Genomic DNA, 23830 nt, shown 5'->3' on the forward strand with positions numbered 1-23830 from the left:
GCCCAGTATGAGTGGATGGAGTCAGGCACCTGTATCACCCAGCAGAAACACACCATCAGCAGCATCGCCATGCCACTCTACCTAGTGGCTGACCTGGCTTATCCTCTGCAGCCATGACTTTTGGAACCATACGTGGGATGCCTCACACCCACACAGGAGATATTCAATGCCCTGCTCATATGGGTGAGGTACCACATGGAGTGTACTTTCATCCCCTTGAAGGCGAGAATCAGGTGCCTCCTCACGCACTTGGATGTAGGGGTGGAGAACATCCCGCCGCTTGTGGCCACCTGATGCACCCTGCACAACCTCATCAAAGTGCATGAGGAGACCCTCCACCAGGGCTGGATGTCCAAGACTGGCTAGGGGTATGAGCAGCCTGTCACAGCCCCAACTGGCAGCTCCACCGTGATGGGATCCATATCCGGGAGGCCTTTACCTTCAGGGAACACTCACCCTCACCTGAGCACCCTCACAGGTCCTCCTCCACCCTTCACCGCCCCCCTCAATAAACAGAGGCATGGGGTTGCAAAGTATGCAGCGACATTGAAACATAACTAGCATCAATGGTTTGTAAAAAATATCTAGAATAGAATAAAACTATATGTTGGTTTGACATTAACAGTGGTGAACTATTTATGTGGGCAGAGTGGAGGGTGGCAACAGCTGCAGTGCAAATGTCCCACACTGACCTACAAAGGGGTTAGGCATAAGAGGAAAGCTGGGTCTCCACCCTCTATATATTCATTTGTCTGAGACCACCAGGGTGGGAGCCCGGTGTGGGGAGACAGTGTCCCCGGGGCCCAGGAGGCTTTGGCACTCCCAGTAAAATGGGCACAAAGTGGGGTTGGCTCCCAGCTAGCTGGTCGCGTCCTGAGCCCAGGCGTACCCCTGCCGCAACTCCTTGACCTTGCTGTGTACCTGGTCTGGAGTGCAGGCAGGGTGGCCATGGGTTGTCAGGCCCTCAGTCAGCCGGGTATAAGCAGCCACATTCCACCACTTTGTGCCCATCTCACCATGGCCTCTTCATCCTGCCATAGGCCCAGCAGGTCCCAGCAGCTCATGCTCTGTCCAGGAGGGGGCTCTCTTTTTCCCCCCCAGCAGGAGCCCTGAGACCACTGGGCACACTCGTAGGGGGGGTCTAGGGCTCCTTATGTCCCTGGCTGGTGGCCATGCTACTCCAGTGGCTGCTGAGGGTCTCACTGGGTGTGCATGGGTAGCACGTGCGATGGCTGCTCCCTGCATGCTCTCAGCTTCCTGCAGTGGGGTTTCCAGGTGTGTGCAGCTTTAAAGGCGGCTGCACAGACAGACCATAGAGCCCCGCAGGCAATGGACAGCCCATCTCCACCTAACAGCTGATCACCAACATGGCGGACCCCCCCCTCTATCACAAGAGCAGGTTGCAGAATGTCTACACATGACTTCTTTCGAAATGAGCTTTCAAAAGGGGCGGGTTTTCCTATTTCATGTTTGGAAGAGCAATTTCAGATGGCGGGGCGTGTTCTTGATCCCATTTTCGAAAGAGCGCGCAACATGTGTAGACACGCCACACATTCTTTCAAAAGAGGGCCCAGGCTTTCGGAAATAATGCCTAGTGTAGACGCAGCTTCAATGTGTTTGAAATATAGCCATAAAATTCCCATTAGCTTTGATAAGTGCTGTTTGATAAAAGTTTGAAAACTCTGGGTTGACTCTGTTGAAAGAATGATATTAGGATCACTTTTTCCATGTTCATACCCACACAATGGTACTTTAAAACAAACAAAAACACTTTAGTTGACATTAATTTATGAGTAAACACAAAATTTCCAACCTGTCTACCACATACATAAAGACGTGTTCCACAGCTGATTCTCCCACAGAGCTGGCTACCAGTCATTTAAGTTACATAGTTAGATCCAGTAGAGAATGATACTAGTTAACGGTACGATTAAAGAGCAATAATTTTCTTCATTGTGTGTCTTCATCAAGTTGTGTGTCCTTTCTGTATGTAGCCAGGTGATTACCCTGCTCCGGGGGAAGAAAGGGTTAAACTCAGCCTGGGAAAGGGCTGAGCCTGGAAGAGCCAACAGCTGCAATTAGGGCTGCAGCTCATTAGAGCTCAGCTGGTGATGTATAAGAAGAGGGTGCTCCTTTACAGGAAGAAGAGAAAAGAGTCTTGCTCTATCACTGGAGTAGGAGGAACCTAGTTACCAAAGAAACTACAGGGGCATCTTAATACAGAGCATGGCTGTGGGAAAGGCAGGCAGAGCTGGGTGAGCTCTGGTCATGCAAGCTCCCAGGCTGTAAGGCCTGATATAACGCCTAAGGATACTGGGCCTGCAGGGAGGCAGCCAGGGCAATAGAAAGCAGCAGGTCCAGCCCCCTTGTCAGAGATGAGTGGCCATTACAGACTGCATTTTGTCCCTGGGTTAAGGGGCTAGATACACTCACTGGTCATTGAGGCAAGGTATGTATTGGGGTTCAGGATTCACTGGGAGGGATGGACTCATAAGGGAGGGGGCACTGCAGCAGGTCAGTTGTCTGAGGGGAGGGCACTGTGATCTGGGAGGGACTTGGGTGCTGACAGGTGTGGAGAATAAGCAGATAACAATGTGTGAGACACGAGCCAGAAGAGAGCACTCCAAAGGCTGAAAGAGCTAATTCCCACATGACCAGTAAGAGGTGCTGTGGGTGCAAGTCACACCCACTTACACTGTTAGGGACACTGCCATAACTGACATAGATATAAATTTAGACACATATTGTTTCAAGCATATTATTAATTTATTGCCAGCTTAAAAACAATTAACTGACCGATTAGGTTAAACTTTATTCTAGTTGCAGAAAGGATCATTGTGGACACAGTAAGTACCAAAGGAATGATTAGAGCAAATAAGAAAAAAGCCAAGCAGCATGTGACCAAATATAGATATTTCTATCTGGTGCATGGAAGTGAAGACCCGTTGTTCCCTATTACTTCCACTTTATGTCCCCTATAACATTTCTTATTTTTTTTCAGAAATCTGAATCAAAACATACTGCCAGTTTGTCAAATCATATATGTGGTTATACATGGATTCTCCAAGGGCAAGCAATGCCTGTGCACATGAGGAAGTCAGTCAATATAATATACTTTGACTTGGTCCCCAGACCAGTGGTGCAATGGATAACATGCCTAACTACAGATCAGGAGAGTGCAGGTTCAATTCCTGCCTGCTTGTGGCAGGTGCCCTTGCTTGCTGCCTGTGGGGGGGTGTGTCTTTTGTGAGCAACTTGATCTGTTGCTCACAAACAGGGAAGAACTAGTAGAAGAAATAGAAGTGAGAGGGAACCTGGCCTGCAGCAACCATGAGATTGTAGATTTCAGGATCCGGAAGAAGGGTGAGCAGTAACATACAGACCCTTGATTTCAGAAGAACAGACTTTGACTCCCTAAGACACCAGATGAGCAGGACCCTTGGGAAATGAAAATGAAGGGGAAAAATGTTGAAGAGAACTGGAAGGATTTTAAAGAAGTCTTACTGAAGGCACAGGAACAAACAATCCCACTGCGAAGTAAGAAATGCAAACATGGAAGGCAACCAGCTTGGCTTAACAGGGAAATCCTTAGTCAGCTTAAACTCAAAAAGGATGCACACAAGAGATGGAAAAGTGGACAGTTGACTAAGGAGGAGTATAAACATACAGCTGGAGAATGCTGGGCAGTAATCAGGAAAGCAAAAGCACAATTGGAACTGCAGCTGGCAAGGGATGTGAAGAGTAACAAGAAGTGTTTCTACGGGCATGTGAACAATAAACAGGTTATCAGAGAAGGTGTGGGGCCATTACTGGATGAGGGAGGTAACCTAGTGACAGATGATGCAGGAATAGCTGAAGTACTCAATGCTTTTTTTGCCTCAGTCTTCATGGACAAAGTCAACTTCCCCAGGACGGTCCTATATGATGCAGTATGGGAAGGTGGAGGGCAGCCATCTGTGGGGAAGGAACAAGTTCTGAGCTATCTAGAAAAACTAGATGTGCACAAGCCCATGGGTCTGGATTTAATGCACCCCAGAGTACTGAGGGAATTGGCAGTGGTCATTGCTGATAATTGCTTTGGCCATTATCCTTGAAGACTCTTGGAGATCGGGGGAGATACCGGATGACTGAAGGAAGACAAACTTAGTGCCCATCTTTAAAAAAGGAAAGAAGGACAATCCAGGGAACTATAGACCCATCAGCCTTACCTCAATCCCTGGGAAAATAATAGAGGGACTCCTCAAGGAATCCATTTTGAAGCACTTGGAAGAGGGAAAAGTGATCAAAAGTAGCCAACATGGATTTACCAGGGGCAAGTCCTGCCTCACCAATCTGATTAGCATCTATGACGAGGTAACAAGCTCTGTGGACATGAGGCAGTCAGTGGTTGTGATATACCTTGACTTCAGCAAAGCTTTTGATATGGTCTCCCACAACATTCTTGTCCATAAGTTAAGGAAATATGGATTGGATCCTTGGACTATAAGATGGATAGAAAGCTGGCTTGATGGTCAGGCCCAATGGGTAGTGGTCAATGGCTCTATAGCTGGATGGCAGTCTGTTTCAAGCGGAGTGCCGCAAGGCTCGGTTCTGGGGCCGGTGTTATTCAACATCTTTATTAATGACCTGGATGAGGGACTGGGTTGCACCTTCAGCAAGTTTGCGGATGACCCAAAACTAGGGGGAGAGATAGATACATTGGACGGTAGAGAGAGAATCCAGAGGGACCTGGATAAATTGGAGGACTGGGCCAAAAAAAATCTGATGCAGTTGAATAAGGAGAAGTGTAGAGTCCTGCACCTGGGGCGGAAGAATCCCAAACATTGTTACAGGCTGGGGACCAACTGGCTCAGCAGCAGTACGATGGAAAGGGACCTAGGGGTTATGGTGGATGAAAGGCTGGATATGAGTAAACAGTGTGCCCTTGTAGCCAAGAAAGCTGACGGCATACTCAGGTGCATTAGGAGGAGCATTTTGAGCAGATCTAGAGAGGTAGTTATTCCTCTTTATTCGGCACTGGTGAGGCCACATCTGAAATATTGTGTGCAGTTTTGGGCCCCCCAGTATAAAAAGGATGTGGATTTGCTGGAGCAGGTTCAGCGAAGGGCAACAAAAATGATTAAGGGTCTGGAGCACAAGACCTTTGAGGATAGGCTGAGGGATTTGGGCTTGTTTAGTTTACAAAAGAGAAGACTTAGAGGTGATTTAATAGCAGCCGTCAACTTCCTGAAGGGAAGCTCTAAAAAGGAGGGTGAGAAACTGTTCTCAGTGGTGTCAGATGGCAGAACAAGGAGTAATGGTCAGAAGTTGAAGAGGGAAAGGTGTAGGTTAGATATTAGGAAAAACTTCTTCATCAGGCGGGTGGTGAAGCATTGGAATGTGTTGCCTAGGGAGGTGGTGGATTCTCCATCCCTTGAGGTTTTTAATGCCCAGCTGGACAAGGTCCTGGCTGGGATGATTTAGTAGGGGTTGATCCTGCTTGAAGCAGGGGGCTGGACTAGATGACCTCCTGAGGTCCCTTCCAGCCCTATGATTCTCTGATTCTGTGAGCAAAGCTTTTCATAGTCTCCCACAGCATTCTTGCCCATAAGTTAAGGAAGTATGGCTTGGATAAATGAACTGTAAGGTGAATAGAAAGCTGGCTAGGTGATCAGGCCTAACCGGTCGTGATCAATGGCTCAATGTCTGGTTGGCAGTCAGTTTCAAGTGGAGTGCCCCAAAGATCAGTTCTAGGGCTGGTATTGTTCAACATCTTTATTAATGGCCTGGATGAGGAAATGGATTGCACCCTCAGCAAATTTGCAGATGACAGTAAGATAGTGGGAGAGGGAGATATGTTGGAGGGTAGGGATAGGTTCCAGAGTGACCTAGCTAAATTGGAGAATTGGTACGGAAGAATTCCAAGCATTGTTACAGGCCGGGGACTGACTGGCTAAGTAACAGTGCATCAGAAAAGGACCTAGCAATTACAGTGGATGAGAACCTGGATATAAGTCAACAGTGTGCCCTTGTAGCCAAGAAGGCTAATGGCATATTGGGTTGTAGTAGGGGGAACATTTCCAGCAGATCTAGAGAAGTTTTTATTCCCTGATATTTGGCACTGGTGAGGCGATGTCTGGAGTATTGTGTCCAGTTCTGGGGTCTCCACTATAGAAAGGATGTGGATGCACTGGAGCAGGTCCAGCGGAGGGCAACAAAAAGTATTAAAGGGCTGGAGCACATGACCTCTGAGGAGAGGCTAGGGAATTTGGGCTTATTTAGTTTACAGAAGAGAAAACTGAGGGGGGATTTGATAACGGCCTTCAACTCGCTGAACGGGAGCTCAAAAAATGATGGAGAGAGACTGTTCTCAGTAGTGACAGATGGCAGAACAAGGCTCAGTGATCTCAAGTTAAAGAGGGAGAGGTGTATGTTGGATATTAGGAAAGAACTACTTCACCAGGAGGGTGGTGAAGCACTGGAATGTGTTACCTGGAGAAGTGGTGAAATCTCCATCCCTAGGAGGTTTTTAAGTCCTGGCTTGACAAAGTCCTGGTGGGGATGATTTCATTAGGGTTGATCCTGCTTTGGGCAGGGAGCTGGACTCAATGTCCTCCTGAGGTCTCTTCAAGCCCCAGTAGTCTCTGATTCTATGTGTTGCTAGTACTGACACTGTAGTAAAAGTAGAAGGAAGACGTTGTACTTTTTTTTCCATTCCCAATATCATCATAGTCTTTTTGTATCTCCTTCTTGAAATTGATAATGAAAGATTGTCTTCTGTACCCATTTCAAAATGCATTTTAATTGCCAATGGCTTGTGTGCTTGAGAAATCAATTACCTTATTTTTTTCTAATACATCTAATTTACCTTACCTAGGCATTTTACTGTGCTCAGCTCTCTGCATTACAAATTATAAAAGCAGATGAAAGGCAATATTTTTCTTAGCTCAGTCATCATGATAAATTTCTTCAATTTAATTTGTTTTGGGATGGCCAGATCAAAGACTAGCTTTTCATATACGGAGATACAGGGATGGGATTTACAGACATCCTTACTATTGTTCACCTTACATCATTACCCTCCAGTTTCCTGCTGTTCAAAGATGCCTAAACAGTATAATTCTCTTAATCAGAATGCAGTGAATCTGGGCCTGGATTTGCACTATGGCATTACATGGTTAACAAAGGAACCATTTTAACCTAATTACAGTGAATTGTAATATTTTGCATTTCATTTCACTCATCTCTAAACTGTCTTTTGTTTTTCAAACTGCATTCTTAGGAGTTTAAAATTTCCTTTGGGAAGAAAATTAATTTTCTGTAGAAACATGCAAAATGCCCCAATTTCATCTTAAGGAGAGCTGTTTTGTTGCTGTTAAAAATCCCTTGAATTAAATTTTGCAAGATTGTTTTCATTCCTACAAAGCTTTAAGTTATAGGTATAAAAACTTAGAGAGAGAGAGAGAAAGAGAGAGAAGGAGAGAGACCTGGCCAAGTACAGAAAAAACAAGAAAACCAAAAATGAAAATTGGTCATAATTTCTTCTCAAACTTTGTTCATAATTTTCTCTCTTCTTTCTGGTCCAAGCATTACCAGATTTGCCCATTACTCTGGGGTATGCTCATATATTTGGGATCATGAGGGGTGTATATGAATAATTCTATCAGCGTGTTGCTTGTATTACTAGTGTTCATAAAGACATTTACTTCTCCCTTCTGCCACTTCCTTCCCAATGGAGCTATCCTGCCTAGGCCAGGGTCCACAGGATTAATTTCTACCCACCCTGCACTCAGGTGGACACACACACACACTGCCAGAGAGGAGTGGATAATCAGCACTTACAGCCTTATGGGTCCCTCTACTCAGTGTGCTGGGCTACACAGCAGTGCCAAGCTACAGCCCTCATGTTCCCTTGGGCTCAGCGGCTAGGTTAAACAGCACCTTCTGCTGCTACCCTCATATGCCACCCTGGCTCAGCACCCCCTCCCCAGTCCTTACTTTGGCAGCACAACCATTCGACTATTAACCCACTTGATGGGCAAATCCCACAGGAGTTCTCAGCACTCCAGGGATCTGTAAGCTTAGGGACAAGGTGTGTTGCTGCAGAGTGAATGGAGAAGCCAAAGCAACGCCCCTGAGGAAGAGTGAGCGAGAGAGAAATCAAAAAAGAGAAGCAGACAGCTTAACAATTGAAGTTATTATTTCTGGGTAATGAGTGTGTATCTAACAGTTACAATGTTAAATCTGAACTGAAACTGATTAGAAATGTTAGGGCTAGCAAACCATATAACTGATTACCTAAGGCAGGGTCAGGAGGCTGTGCCTCAGGAGGTCTCACCATTCTGTGGATCTTGCACTGATCAGGGTTCCCAGATGGTGATCCCAGGTGGATTTGATTATGGGTAAATATAGGTGAGACAATGGAAAATGATCATGCCTGGCTATGGGTGGTGTTCCTTGAAAGAGCTCACAATGCAACTATGCATTTATCAATAAGACCCACTACTAGAATTGGTCTGATAATGACTAATTTGGGGTTGAGCATATGGAGCAGAGATTTCCCATCAGGCAGTGCTTGTCTGCTTTCAGTATCCCATAATTCAGTGTGGGTCCTGCTTTGGAAGATCTGTTCTCCATTCTCTGTGCTAATGGAGATGTCTCTCTGTCCTATCTTCAATACAGATGAGAATGGGGGTGTTTTCTTAATCCCATCACCCTTGTCTGGAGGAACTTAGGTGTGTCTTCCCATGCCTTTTCCTTGCTTTATCTTTGATTCAAGCAGCGGCCTGAGAGAGGGGGATTGTTTTCCATGAGTATCACTCTTTGGCTCCCCAAGAGCACTGAGCTGACAGGTGGCCATGCTCTGGTTCCCCAAGAGCACAGAGCTCAGAGGTAATGCAAGTAAAGAAACAGTGTGCTGAATATTTTCATGAGTGTTAAGTTGGAAGGAAACTTGCTCCAACAGGCTTTAAACTAGCAGTAGCCCTGGAGTTGTTCTACTAACACTGCTTCAAGGCTGTGACACTCCCTGGGCATTGGTGCCATCCATTTGGGTGGTTTTGTCTGGTGCTTCGCCCTAGTCATAGAGCATTCATCTTGAGGCATTCTTCCTGAAGCTGCTCTGCTTATGCAGAAGAGTTCTAAAAATGCTCAGTTGTCCACTATTCTCTAAATCCTAATGCACCAAGTTATCTAGCGAGAAGTATGGCTGCAGTGTGAAGACTTGAGACTGTCTCATTTTTTCATTCATTCATTCATTCATTCATTTGTGCCATGCTGATTAGCATAGGTGATCATGACCCTCCGCCCCTGTCTATTGTGAGTATCCGCAGTACTGTGGCAATGCAACCATGAAGTGATACTGTACAATATTTCTCATGTTGTCTACCTCATCATCGCTTTCCATTATACTTTCCTGTTGTCGCTAAATTGTCAAGTGCAGACTTTCTAATTATATGGCCTATAAATTTTGCCTGCCTTGTTCTTATCCTATTTAACAGTGTTCTTTTGCTGTTGGCTTCATTTAAGACAGACTCATTCGTCCTTTTGGTCGTCCATAAGATGCACAACATCCTTCCTAAGAACTGCATTTCTGTGGCTTCGACGTGCTTCTCAACTTGTTTACTGATAGTCCATGATTCGCATCCATACATGAGGACTAGTTCTACATAGCTGCGTCTACACGTGCACGCTACTTCGAAGTAGCGGCACCAACTTCGACGTTAGGTGGCGAGACGTCGAAGTCGCTAACCTCATGAGGAGATAGGAATAGCGCCCTACTTCGACATTCAACGTCGAAGTAGGGACCATGTAGACGATCCGCATCCCGCAACGTCGAAATTGCTGGGTCCTCCATGGCGGCCATCAGCTGGGGGGTTGAGAGATGCTCTCTCTCCAGCCCCTGCGGGGCTCTATGGTCACCGTGGGCAGCAGCCCTTAGCCCAGGGCTTCTGGCTGCTTCTGCGGCAGCTGGGGATCTATGCTGCAGGCACAGGGTCTGCAACCAGTTGTCAGCTCTGTGTATCTTGTGTTGTTTAGTGCAACTGTGTCTGGGAGGGGCCCTTTAAGGGAGCAGCTTGCTGTTGAGTCCGCCCTGTGACCCTGTCTGCAGCTGTGCCCGGCATCCCTATTTCGATGTGTGCTACTTTGACGTGTAGACGTTCCCTCGCTGCGCCTATTTCGATGTTGGGCTGAGCAACGTCGAAGTTGAACATCGACGTTGCTGGCCCTGGAGGACGTGTAGACGTTATTCATCGAAATAGACTATTTCGATGTTGGCTGCACGTGTAGACGTAGCCCATAACATCACACCAGTCTTTTCCTAATCTCCAGTGATAAAGATCTGTTTGTGAGAATGTGTCTTGTTTTCTGAAATGCTGCTTTTGCTTGAGCAATTCTGCATTTCACTTCAGTTAAACACCTACCGTAGGATGTGATATAGGATCCTAAGTACTTGGATTTAGTCATTTTCAGTCATCTCATTTTTAGAGCCCTAGAAATCCACGGACATATGCTTCACATCCACATGTATCCCCATCTGTGTATGTGGATGTGTATATGTGTAGCTCATTTTTGTGGATACAAATTTGGTATCTAGAACCTTGTGTAACCTGCACACCTATGTGTGGTTAATTGGCCTATATAGTGGTACCTAGACCACCTCATGCAAAATGAATGTGTCCTCTACAGTCCAAGCTGGGGACTAGCTGGCCTTTAGCTCAAGCTGTAGAGGTGCCTGCCCTAAGCTCCAGAAGGTCCTAGCTTCAAGTCCACCTGTGGGAAGTTACACTTGCAAATTTGCCGATGTCCCATTTAAGTCCATGGGTGACTGCATTCACCGATGTGGATGTGCTATCCACAAATCATTTTTGCAGATACAGATTCAATGCCAATTTTGTGACTTTGCACTGCTCTACTTATTTTCAGCTACTAGAATTTTGAAAATGGTTCTCATGCAACATTTTTCCCATTACTTAATATGCTAACAGGTATTGTATGTGCACGTGGCATAATCTAATTTCCCTCGTATAAAAATAAAACTATGCTTCCTGAGTGCTTCAGGGAAGAGAATGGTCCTTGATACTATGTCCTAAATCCGGGCTACTTCTGTGAGATAAGTTAGAGGGTTCATATTTAGTTATCATTCAGATACAGATAGCTCAACTCAATCAGTGATAGCTGGTCAGAACTAGATCAGCACTATACATAAAGCACTACATCCAATCTGGGGAGCAAGATGTGCAGCTTACATTTACTGGTCCAAAGAACAGTAGGTCACATTGGGGTATATTTATAAACCCATTGATTACAGTTAGGTCTCAGAATACATAACCTCGCTCTTACGTGGCTGACCCCCGATTCATACATTAACCCTCGCTTTACGCGATTTCAAGTTCACACAATGCAAAGCTGCTGGGCTGTCAGCCTGCCTAGCTTCCTGCAGCTGCAGGCAGTTAGGCAGGCTAAGAACCCCTTCCCCCTGCTTCCCAGAGCAGCACTGCTTGACAGCCAAGCCTGTTCACCCTGTTAAACCCCCCACCAGCTCAATCCCCCAACTACCCCGCCCCTGTGGCCTCAGGTCACCTTCCCTGTGTGCCCCAGCTCACCTCCCACAGCAGGGGGCTCCAGCCGCATGCCTGGGGGTCCCCTCCAATCCCTGCATACCCCTACTGCGTACCTTGAGGGGTTACTGTACAGCAAACAAAATTCCACCACATCCCACACAATTAATACAAACCCATTGCCAGCTCTAGGGGAAGGCTGGGTGCGGGGCTCAGGGTGCTGTTTTTCTTGTACAGATCCTAGCAATGAAAATTTATCATCTTATATGACAGATCAATCACATGCAAATTGTGCATTAGAAATTGTGAAGTGGGGCTAAATGTGAAATAGAGGTATTTAAAAGTTTAACAAGTAGGGGGTGAGACTCCAAACCTACTTTGCCCCTGGGTGCTATTTAGTCATGGTACAGAGACATCTACCCCAATTATTTCTAGCTCGTACACCAATTATTTTAGTACCTTATTTAATTAAGGACTGCTACACCAATTGTCCCAATTTTCTTAGTACCCTGTTTCTATTTGGCATTACTTTTTAAAGGTTCTGCATACACAAAAAACAGAGGTTACAGACAATTCTCAGTAAGCTTGACAAGAGCACAAAGCATGGTGGTAGCTTGGTTCATAGTTAGTGCAAGTGCTGAGAATACAACCTCTTCTTGAAATACCATATAAATTTACAAATATTTTTCATGTAGTCATTTTTACACTACATCCAGGATTCTACTCTCTGTTTTAAACAACAATTTTAAGATTTCCTCTAATCATCTGTTGGATTAATTTATTTTGTACACCCTTAATTTAGATTGCAAGGTGTTCAGAGCAAGGATTCTCTCTTATTAGCTGTTTGATGGTCCCTGGTTCAAAGGGGTCCTAATCTTGATTTGACCTCTGTGATACAAATAATATGAAATATAAACATCTGCTTTTCTGAACAATATCCATCATTGTCGGATTTAAAATTGCACCTTCCAAGTGACTAACTCTTTGGATCCCTCTGTGGCTGAGCAAGGAAGGATTCACTGTACAGGCTGAACCCCTCTCATCCAGCATCCCCAGGACCTGAGCAGTGCCAAACAATTGAATTTGCCGTACCACAGGAGGTCAATATTTTCTAGCACATTACCAGCACTCTCACACCTTACTCGGCTCTTAGAAGACAGTTAGGAGTAAATTACAGCTAAATAACAGCACAGAACACTGAGAGCCAGGAGTGGTGCCTGTGAACAAACTTTACGGGACCACAGGAAACTTGGCCACACCCATGATAAGTGGTCATCTGGCTAACTAATATCATGCCACATTACAGAGTTTGCTGGATGAGAGAGAGTTCTGGATTAGAGAGGTTCAACCTGTATTCCTGATGTGAAATTCAAAGCATTTTCGTGTTTTACCAAAGCACTCTTTATTCTCCTTTGCTATAATGAACTTCATTAACCAGTAGAGGGAGACTGATTAACTGTAGGAAATTGAACTAGTCTGATTATCTTCCTCACTTCATTAGAAAATAAACTGCTTCCTTTTCCTCCTTTCCAACCTGACTCTTGTCACTATTGCTAAAACACTAATACGTAGAAGATTCAGATACAAAGTAAATTAGGCCTCATGGTTCAATTGCCTTTTATAACAAAGCAGTGGCTCTATTGCCAAGGGAAGTAGAAAGTATTAACCAAATTAAGGAAGCCTACAAAGCTTTTCTGTGAGCTTCAGGCTACTCTTTTTATGGAAACTTAGTAGAGCGTGTAGTAGAGTCTTTCTGCTGCTCTTGATGTTCTGCTTTGTCTAACTGTCATGTAGTATTACCTCATAATAGATGATATGTGGTAATGGTTAAGATACCTACTGTACTGCAGAGTAGACAAGCCTGCTTTCCAGCTACCAAATGATACTGGGAGCTGTAATGACTTGATTCAGTTCAGTCTGGATTACAATGCTAACTTTCTGCTTGGAGCTCTCAAATATACTAATTAATACATTCACAAGGTTACAAAATTAAAACTATATAGGGAAATTTGTTTCAAATAGTGGAGCAAATGCAGGAATCTATTTTAACTTTTACTACATGGCTGGTAGAATATAGAGATGATTTGATTATTTCTGTGACCTTTAAGAATATCAGTGATCCAGAGTTGAATTACATTTACATTTTTACATGCAACATATTATATTTATTAGTGATTGACCAAAAGCAACCCCTCAAATTCAGAAACCCTCCTCAAATGTGAGGGCCTTTGGATTTGAGTAACCTATAGCCAAACCTGTGCTTACAAAAAGTGTGTGATCTTGTAGTCGATCTTCCTGTAGCTCACTGCTGACAAATAGGGAAGAGAATGAAAGCCTTCCAAAACAAAAACAAACATACAGATGTAAACAAATTCACAGGTTCAGTTATCTTATGTTTTTTCTGGAAGATAGCTCTAATGAGCTTCTGTGGTGTGGTAAACATCCTGACATCTATCCTGTCTCATGCCCACCTGCCAGCATGAAGTAGGAGAGGGAGCCTGAGCTGCTTGCTCAGTGGGTTTCGTGGTATAGACATGGCCCAGAATCACTTATTACTCTACAGCTCTTTTTATATTATGGTGTATGCTGTGCTGATGGAGGAGAGTAAAAGCTACAAGGGCACAGTGTTCTTCAGCATGGCCATTATTTTAAGTTAGTGAGTGTTAGGCAGTGGGTAGGGATCTATACTTTCAAATTCCTTCTCAAAATCAACGAAGCAAGTGTGTATGTTCTTGTTCTTTCATTGAGCTTTCTCTGCTATCAATCTTAGTGCCAATATCTGCTGTAAGGTACATCTATGTTTCCTGAATCCTGCTTCCTTGTCTGCTAGATGTTCTTCTATCTGCCATCTTAGTCTCTCCATCAGTATGATCATCAGCACCTTGCCAAGATGACTCGTTAGGGCAATTGTTCTGTAGTTCTTGCACTCCAATGTACTTCCTTTCTTGTGTATTGTCACTAACACAGATCTTGTCCATTCCTTAGGTGCCTTCCCTTCTGTCCATGCTATAGTACATAGTCAGTATATTTCCTGAATCATACTTTCTCTGCCATATTTGGTCATCTCTCCTGTGATCTTATTCCCAGGATTCTTGTTGTTCTTTAGTCATTTCACTGCTCTTTCTACTTTCTCCTTTGAAATATCAATCTCGTTCTCAATGCTCAGTGGAAATATCTTTCAGTTCTTTGATCAGTCTCTCTGAAGCCGTGTCTACACGTGCACGCTACTTCCAAGTAGCGGCACTAACTTCGAAATAGCGCCCGTCACGGCTACACGTGCCGGGTGCTATTTCGAAGTTAACTTCGACGTTAGGCGGCGAGACGTCGTAGTTGCTAACCCCATGAGGGGATAGGAATAGCGCCCTACTTCGACGTTCAACGTCGAAGTAGGGACCGTGTAGTCGTTGCGCGTCCTGCAACTTCGAAATAGTGGGGTCCGCCATGGCGGCCATCAGCTGAGGGGTTGAGAGATGCTCTCTCTCCAGCCCCTGTGGGGCTCTATGGTCACCGTGGGCAGCAGCCCTTAGCCCAGGGCTTCTGGCTGCTGCTGCCGCAGCTGGGGATCCATGCTGCAGGCACAGGGTCTGCAACCAGTTGTCGGCTCTGTGTATCTTGTGTTGTTTAGTGCAACTGTGTCTGGGAGGGGCCCTTTAAGGGAGCGGCTTGCTGTTGAGTCCGCCCTGTGACCCTGTCTGCAGCTGTGCCTGGCACCCGTATTTCGATGTGTGCTACTTTGGCATGTAGACGTTCCCTCGCAGCGCCTATTTCAATGTGGTGCCGCGCAACGTCGAAGTTGAACATCGACGTTGCCAGCCCTGGAGGACGTGTAGACGTTACTCATCGAAATAGCCTATTTCGATGTTGCTAGATCGAAATAAGCTATTTCGATGTTGGCTTCACGTGTAGACGTAGCCTGAGACACTCAGTACAGCAGTGCTGAACTTTCCAAGGAGTGGATATAGACTCAGACCACAATCTGGTGATCGAAACATAAACTCAAGAGAAAGTGTAAGACACAATTTAAGAAGAGACAAGATGTGGTGAGTCTAGGTGAGGGAAAAAATAGATAATGCATACAGAGCAGCGCTGAAAGAGGAGATTAGGCATGTGGCCACAGAGAAAGACCTAGAGAAGAGAGTTGAAGAGAGAGCCATAGCGATAGGAGAGGCAATTGAACAGACTGTTCCAGAAGAGAAGATCAATAAAAAGTGGATTACTCTGGAGACACTGAAATTGGTCCAAGAGAAGAGAACACTGAAGATCAGAATGGATGTATTAGAGAGGGCGGAACAGCAATGTAATGTGAAACGTAATGAAGTAAGGAAAAGGACTAGAAAGGATAAGGCAAAATAGTTAGAGGAGAAGTGTGAAGATATAGAGAGTCATTATGGTGAATGAAGATCAGGGAGGTGTATAAGATGATTAGGAATATTAATAGGGAGTGGCAGTCGAAGCAAGATCTGGTATCACCAAGTATCTTCATCACGTATCTGGAGAGAGTGATGGACAAGATCAAGGAAGCGGTAGAAGGGATATCTGTGCATGGGAAAAGAATTAACAACTGAGATTTGCAGAAGGTATAGTTATTGAGGAAGATGAGGATAAGCTAAAGAAAATGATGCAGGCGTTAAACAAGGAATGGAAACAGTATGGACTGATTATGAACATCGATAAAACAAAAACAATGGTATATGGAGACAAGGAGATAGGAAGGAATATCAGTGCATATGGGATTGAACTAGAGAATGTAGAGAAGCTCACATATCTGAGGAACAACATAATGTATGATTTAGACCGTAAGAAAGAAATAGTGACTAGAATAGCAAAAGCAAGAGCAAGTTTGAAGATGATGGATAAGATCTGGAAAAGTGAAACGATTAGCTTAGGAGTGAAGCTTAGCATCTCGAAAACATGTGTATGTTGTACAAATGTGAGACACAGGTGATAGCAAAAGATTCAAAGAGAAGAATATTGGCATTTGAGAGGAGTTGTTACAGAAAGATCATGAGAATAGGATGGATGCAGATGGTCACCAACAAGGAATTATATATGATGATATAGCTGAAAGAGAACCTACTGCAGAAGCATAAAGCAGTCAAGTAGCACTTTAAAGACTAGCAAAATGGTTTATTAGGTGAGCTTTCAAGGGACAGACCCACTTCTTCAGACCATAGCCAGACCAGAACAGACTCAATATTTAAGACACAGAGAACCAAAAACAGTAAGCAAGGAGGACAAATCAGAAAAAGATAATCAAGGTGAGCAAATCAGAGAGTGGAGGGGTGGAGGGAAGATCAAGAATTAGATTGAGTTAAGTATGTAGACGAGCCCCTATAGTGACTCAGAAAGTTCACATCACGATTTAAACCATGTGTTAATATTCCGAATTTGAATATAAATGTCAGTTCGTCCACTTCCCTTTCTACACAGGAGCGATAATTTCTTTTCAGTAACACACATACCTTGAGGTCATTGACAGAATGCCCCATTCCATTAAAATGTTGACTAACTGGTTTGTGGATCTGGAGTGTTTTGATGTCTGTTTTGTGCCCGTTGACCCTTTGTCTAAGGGAGTTAGAAGTCTGTCCAATATGCAAAGCATCTGGGCGTTGTTGGCACATGATGGCATATATGATGTTAGTAGAGGAGCATGAGAAAGTGCCCATGATTCTGTGAGTAACCTGGTTAGGTCCAGTGATGGTATTATCAAAGAAGATATGTGGACAAAGCTGGCAGCAGGCTTTGTTGCAGGGAAAGGTTCCAGGACTGGTGTTCCTGGGGTATAGACTGTGGCTGTTAGTAAGGATCCTCATGAGGTTGGGAGGTTGTCTGTCGGAGAGAACAGGCATGTCACGCAGGGCCTTCTGGAGTGTAGCATCCTGATTAAGAATAGGTTGTAGGTCTTTAATAATTCGTTGCAGTGGTCTGAGTTGGGGGCTGTAAGTGATGACCAGTGGTGTTCTGTTCTTGGCTTTTTGGGGCTGATCTTGGAGTAGCTGGTTTCTGGGTATGCGTCTGGCCCTGTTGAATTGTTTTTTTACTTCTCCTGATGGGTAATTCAGGTTTATGAATATTTGGTAAAGTTCTTGTTTGCTCACCTTGATTATCTTTTTCTGATTTGTCCTCCTTGCTTACTGTTTTTGGTTCTCTGTGCCTTAAATATTGAGTCTGTTCTGGTCTGGATATGGTCTGAAGAAGTGGGTCTGTCCCACGAAAGCTCACCTAATAGACCATTTTGCTAGTCTTTAAAGTGCTACTTGACTGCTTTTTGTTTTGATAGTCTATAGACTAGCATGGCTTCCTCTTTGTTACTACTGCAGAAGGTTATACAATGGAAGTTACAGCAATTCAGGCATATTTATAGCATGAACGATCAACAAAAATCAAAACCCTGGTATTCAGCATAATGGAAGGTTTAAATGGGAGAGGCAGACCCCACAGAGAATGGGTAGATGATATAGTGCATTGGTGCAGAGCTAGTCTACAGAAACTAAGCCAGTCCACACTAGACAGGGAAAGATGGAAGGAAATAGGCATTGGACACCAGTGGGCACTGAGCCCAGGGTTGTGGATGATGAGTAGGTAGGAAAGATCTTCCCATCACCTCTCATCTCCCCTACAGGGGTCTGGGGTGTGAAAAAGCCCCTGGGCTTTAAGCAGTGCAGGTCCTGCTTGAAGTTTGAGCTGACGAGTGATGCTTGTGACTCCTGTCTCTGTTGTTTGGGTAAAGCTCATCAACCAAGTAATGGGTTTTAAGCCCTAGACTTGTAAGGAGCGTGACTTTCAGCTACATCAGCTCCACATGAAGTAGGACTGCAACTTTTGCAGCAGAGCTCAACACCCACTTCTTCCTGCACAGTGCACCATACTCTACCCTAGGCCTGGTGCTGAAAAAGAGCTCATCTCCACATCAGCAGTCCCTGAATCTTCCAGTGCGGCACCACTCTCACTCTTCGGTGTGTTCCCCTAAGACACCCAAGTCATTGGCACCAGCTCTGTCAACCTCCGCACCTTGAATGTAGATAGCACCAGTTGCTCTCAGTCTTGCCTGCTTCCTTTCAAGAGGCCTCAGTCTTGAAGGATTGTTGATATTGGCTACCTAGCATAGTAATCAGTCCCAACTCTAGGTTTACTCATTGAACTTCTCTAATCATTAGGTTAGGTTCATGTTCAAACTCTACTGAGGCTACATCTACACAATGAGATAAAATTGATTTTAACCTCATTCTTATGAATTCAAATTAAATATTCAGAAAACTTCTTCAAATTTGACCCACCATTTTTACATGCCAAGTTTCCACATCCCCACTGCACTGTGCAGGTTCGAAAGCATGAGCAGTGCATTGTGGGTACCTATCCCCAGTTCCTTAACCCTGGTTGCTTGTGGGTGTTCCATGCTTGAATCCCAGAATGCAAAGCACTGTCCCAGAATTCAATGCACCAGTAACCATGCGAAAACAAACTGGAAATCGCAACATTTCCTACTGCAGCATTCCAGCACAAGCATGGATCTCCAAATGCTTCAACTCCTGCATGCCACAAAATCACACCAGACTCAAAGGAGTGATTTTATTTTGTGTGGAGGAGAGATTTTAAGTGGCAGGGAAAAGATGCCTTCTCAAGGGCACTTGAATAGACTTCTGCACTGGCCCTTGGGGCTGGAGTGGCAGGCTGTCCTTGCCCTCCCTCCCTGCATTCAGGGACCATGACAATGGGGTGGTGGGCAACCTCTCTTCATGGGATTCTGGGCAGCAGGTGTCAGCTCCTGCAGTGCTATCTTGGGAGTCCCTCTGCAGTTTCACCAGGGAGCACAGGATCTCCACTTGCTCCATAACTGCCGTTATGAGCTTTGCCGCAGCCTCACTCTGCTTTGCCATTTGCTGTTGCCGGAAGTCAAGCATTGTTTGCTTCATCTCACCTTGAATCTGATGCCACTGAGCTGTACTATGGCACCACTTTGTCAGCTTAGTGTGCCCTGCTTCACTCTGCTCCATGTGCTGCAGGATTAGATCCTGCTTGCATCTCTTTCTCTTTCTGTTCCTCTCTCCACCAATTGGCATAGCATCTGGAAAATGAAGGTCAAAATTAAGATACAATTCACATAATGTGCTTTCAAATGGAATGAATCGGTCTCTGTGTCTATGATCAGGGAAAGTTTCTTTTTCGAAGGCTGCTAAAGGCTTATTAAGGATGGGATTCTAAGTGTGCATTCTGCAATACATCATTCGCCATCACTTATTCAGCACATTACTTTGTGGGCATGGATTCCTGAAAAAGAAAAACAAATGCTGAGTGGAAAGGGAAATGGAGGAGGGGGATCTCCACCCCAAAGAGACTAGCAGCCACGTGGCATGGGGGATTCCTGTAAAGTAAAAAGAAATACTGGCTGGAAAGGGACATGGGGAGGGTCACCACCCCAGAGAGCCAGGCAGCTGCATAGCAATTCCTGTAAAAAAGAAATGCTGGGTGGAAAGGGACATGGGAGGGAAGAAACCATGCAGAGCCTGCAAACCATGTGGTAGGGTGGGGAAAGGAATCATCGAATATTAGGACTTCAAGGGGCCTCAAGAGGCCACCCAGTCCAGCCCCCTGCCCTAATGGCAGGACTGAGTACTGTCTAAACCATCCCTGATAGACATCTAGCAAACCTGTTCTTAAATATCTCCAGCCATAGAGATTCCACAACCTCCCTTGGCAATTTATTCCACTGTTGGACCACCCTGACAGTTAGGAACTTTTTCCTAATGTCCAACCTAAACCTCCCCTGCTGCAGTTTAAGTCTATTGCCTCTTGTTCTATCCTCAGAGGCCAAAAAGAACAAGTTTTCTCCCTCCTCCTTATGTCACCCTTTTAGATACCTGAAAACCGCTATCATGTCACCCCTCAATCTTCTCTTTTCCAAACTAAACAAGCCCAATTCCTTCAGCCTTTCTTCATAGGTCACATTCTCTAGACCTTTAATCATTCTTGTTGCTCTTTTCTGGACCCTCTCTAATTTCTCCACATCTTTCTTGAAAAGTGGTGTCCAGAACTGGTCACAATACTCCAGCTGAGGCGTAACCAGCGCAGAGTAGAGTGGAAGAATGACTTCTTGTGTCTTGCTCACAACATACCTGTTAATGCATCCCAGAAACATGTTTCCTTTTTTTGCAACAGTATCACACTGTTGACTCATATTTAGCTTGTGGTCCACTATAACCCCTAGATCCCTTTCTGCTGTAGTCATTCCTAGACAGTCTCTTCCCATTCTGTATGTGTGACACTGATTGTTCCTTCCCCAGTGGAGCACTTTGCATTTGTTCTTATTAAACTACATCCTGTTTACCTCAGACCATTTCTCCAATTTATCCAGATCATTCTGAATTATGACCCAATCCTCCAAAGCAGTTGCAACCCCTCCCAGGTTGGTATCATCTGCAAACTTAATAAGCATGCTTTCTATGCCAATATCTAAATTGTTGATGAAGATATTGAACTGAACTGGTCCAAAAACAGACCCCTGCGGAACCCCATTTGTTATACTTTTCCACCAGGATTGACAACCATGAAGAACTACTCTCTGAGTACGGTTATCTAGCCCGTTATGCACTCACCTTATAGTAGCCTCATCTAAATTGTATTTGCCTAGTTTTTTTTTAAATGAATATCATGCAAGACCATATCAAATGCTTTACTAAAGTCTAGGTATACCACATCTACCGCTTCTCCCCTATCCACAAGGCTCATTATCCTATCAAAGAAAGCTATCAGACTGATTTGACATGATTTGTTCTTTACAAATCCATGCTGGCTGTTCCCTATTACCTTACCACCTTCCAAGTGTATGCAGATGATTTCTTTAATTACCTGCTCCATTATCTTTCCTGGCACAGAAGTTAAGCTGACTGCCCTGTAGTTTCCTGGGTTATTCTTATTCCCCTTTTTATAGATGGGCACTATATTTGCCCTTTTCCAGTCTTCTGGAATCTGTCCTGTCTCCCATGGTTTTCCAAAGACGATAGATAAAGGCTCAGATACCTCCTATATCAGCTTCTTGAGTGTTCTAGGATGCATGTCATCAGGCCCTGGTGACTTGCAGACATCTAATTTTTCTAAGTGATTTTTAACTTGTTCTTTTCTTATTTCAACATCTAACCCTACCCCTTTCCCACTATCATTCACTATGTCAGGCATTCCTTCATCAGACTTCTCAGTGAAGACCAAAAGAAAGAAGTCATTAAGCATCTCTGCCATTTCCAAGTTCCCTGTTACTGTTTCTCCCTCCTCACTGAGCAATGGCCCTACCCTGTCCCTGGTCTTCCTCTTGTTTCTAATATATTTCTAAAAAGCCTTCTTGATTCCCTTTATTCCTGTAGCTAGTTTGAGCTCATTTTGTGCCTTAGCCTTTCTAATCTTGCTCCTGCATTCTTGTGTTGTTTGCCTATATTCATCCTTTGTAATTTGTCTTTGTTTCCATTTTTTATATGATTCCTGTTTTATTCTGAGATCATGCAAGATCTCCTGGTTAAGCCAAGGCAGTGTTTTGCCATATTTTCTATCTTTCCTACGCAGTGGGATAGCTTGCATTTGGGCCCTTAATAATGTATCTTAGACAAACTGCCAACTCTCCTCAGCTGTTTTTCCCCTCAGTTTTGCTTCCCATGGGACCTTACCTACCAGCTCTCTGAGTTTACCAAAATCTGCCCTCCTGAAATCGATTATCTCTATTTTGCTGTTTTCCCTTCTACACTTCCTTAGAATTGTGAACTCTGATTTCATGATCACTTCACCCAAGCTGCCCTCTACTTTCAAGTTCTCTACCAATTCCTCCCTATTTGTTTAAATCAAATCTAGAACAGCTTCCCCCTGGTAGCTTTTTAAGTCTTTTGGAAAAAAATTGTCTCCAATGCAATCCAAGAATTTTCTGGATAGTCTGTGCCCTGCTGTTTTAGTTTCCCAACATATATCTGGGTAGTTGAAGTCCCCGATCACCACCAAATCTAGGGCCCTGAGTGACTTTGTTAGTTGTTTAAAAAAAAAACCTCATCCACCTCTTCCACCTGGGTAGGTGGCCTGTTGTAGACTCCTAGCAGAACATTGCCTTTGTTTTTTACCCCTCTTAGTCTAACCCAGAGACTCTCGACACATCCATCTCCTATGTCCATCTCCACCTCAGTCCAAGTGCATACATTTTTAATATATATTAAAACTGTTACAAAAACAACAGCATGACTGTCATAAACTATGTGAAGAGCCATTTACAATACATAGGAAATATTTAATATCCTTCCTTAATTTTTCATCAGAGATTATGAATAAGCTTGGATTTAGAAAGACAGCTTGATTGCAATCTGCAAGTGATACATTTGTTAAAAGTACTCATGAAGGAATTATGCTTTGAAAAAATATTTTTGTCAGTCTTTTCTGATGTTCCCGCACACTTTTTTCCCCCTCTGCTTCAAGCCTCTCACTTTCATTGCTAGGCAACATGCCAAGCAGCCAAGGCAGTTAAGATTTGTTAGTTCTGCTTCTAGTCTAGTGCCAGTTGCAATTTCATGAATCTGTTATTTCTTATCCAAACATTAATGTGCAAAATTATTTTATGTCCTGTTTCAGAATTAATGTCAGTGAGACAGTCTATGCTATTGGTATGCAAAATAAGCAAATAAGGAAGACTACAGTCACAGCAAATAATTAGTAGTAGAATTGCATTGTTTTTCCTGCTATGTAAAAATGAATTTCTGACAAAACAGCCGTGTCTACACTAGCCAAAATCTTCGAAATGGCCATGCAAATGGCCATTTCAAAGTTTCCTAATGAAGCACTGAAATGCATATTCAGCGCCTTATTAGCATGTGGGTGGCCACAGCACTTTGAAATTGACGTGGCTCGCCACCGTGTGACTCATCCAGGTGGGGCTCCTTTTCGAAAGGAAGCCGGCTACTTTGAATTCCCCTTATTCCCATCTGCTCATAGGAATAAGGGGGACTTCAAAGTAGCTGGGGTCCTTTCGAAAAGGAGCCCCATCTGGACGAGCCGCGCGGCAGCGAGCCACATCAATTTCGAAGTGCCGCGGCCGCCCGCATGCTAATGAAGTGCTGAATATGTATTTCAGCGCTTCATTAGTAAACTTTGAAATGGCCATTTGCATGGCCATTTTGAAGTTTTTGGCTAGTGTAGACATAGCCAATATGTCTTATAAATTTCCTGTGGCAATTTTGTTTTGTATTAGTGATGAAATAAAAAATGAACTTAATTTTATTTTGGATCCTTTAGTATTATAAAACTTCTCCTAGCCTTGTTTTAAAAAA

The 23830-nt window shown here is 44.2% G+C and overlaps 1 protein-coding gene across 9 annotated transcripts in view; it reads left to right on the forward strand.

The window, feature by feature from the left end:
• The window catches only part of CDH18 (cadherin 18), a 1028199-nt gene that overhangs the window by 924867 nt on the left and 79502 nt on the right, over positions 1–23830 (forward strand). The window lies entirely within an intron of this gene.

The sequence above is a fragment of the Carettochelys insculpta genome, chromosome 2, assembly GCF_033958435.1.
Source record: "Carettochelys insculpta isolate YL-2023 chromosome 2, ASM3395843v1, whole genome shotgun sequence".
Classification (NCBI taxonomy): domain Eukaryota; kingdom Metazoa; phylum Chordata; order Testudines; family Carettochelyidae; genus Carettochelys; species Carettochelys insculpta.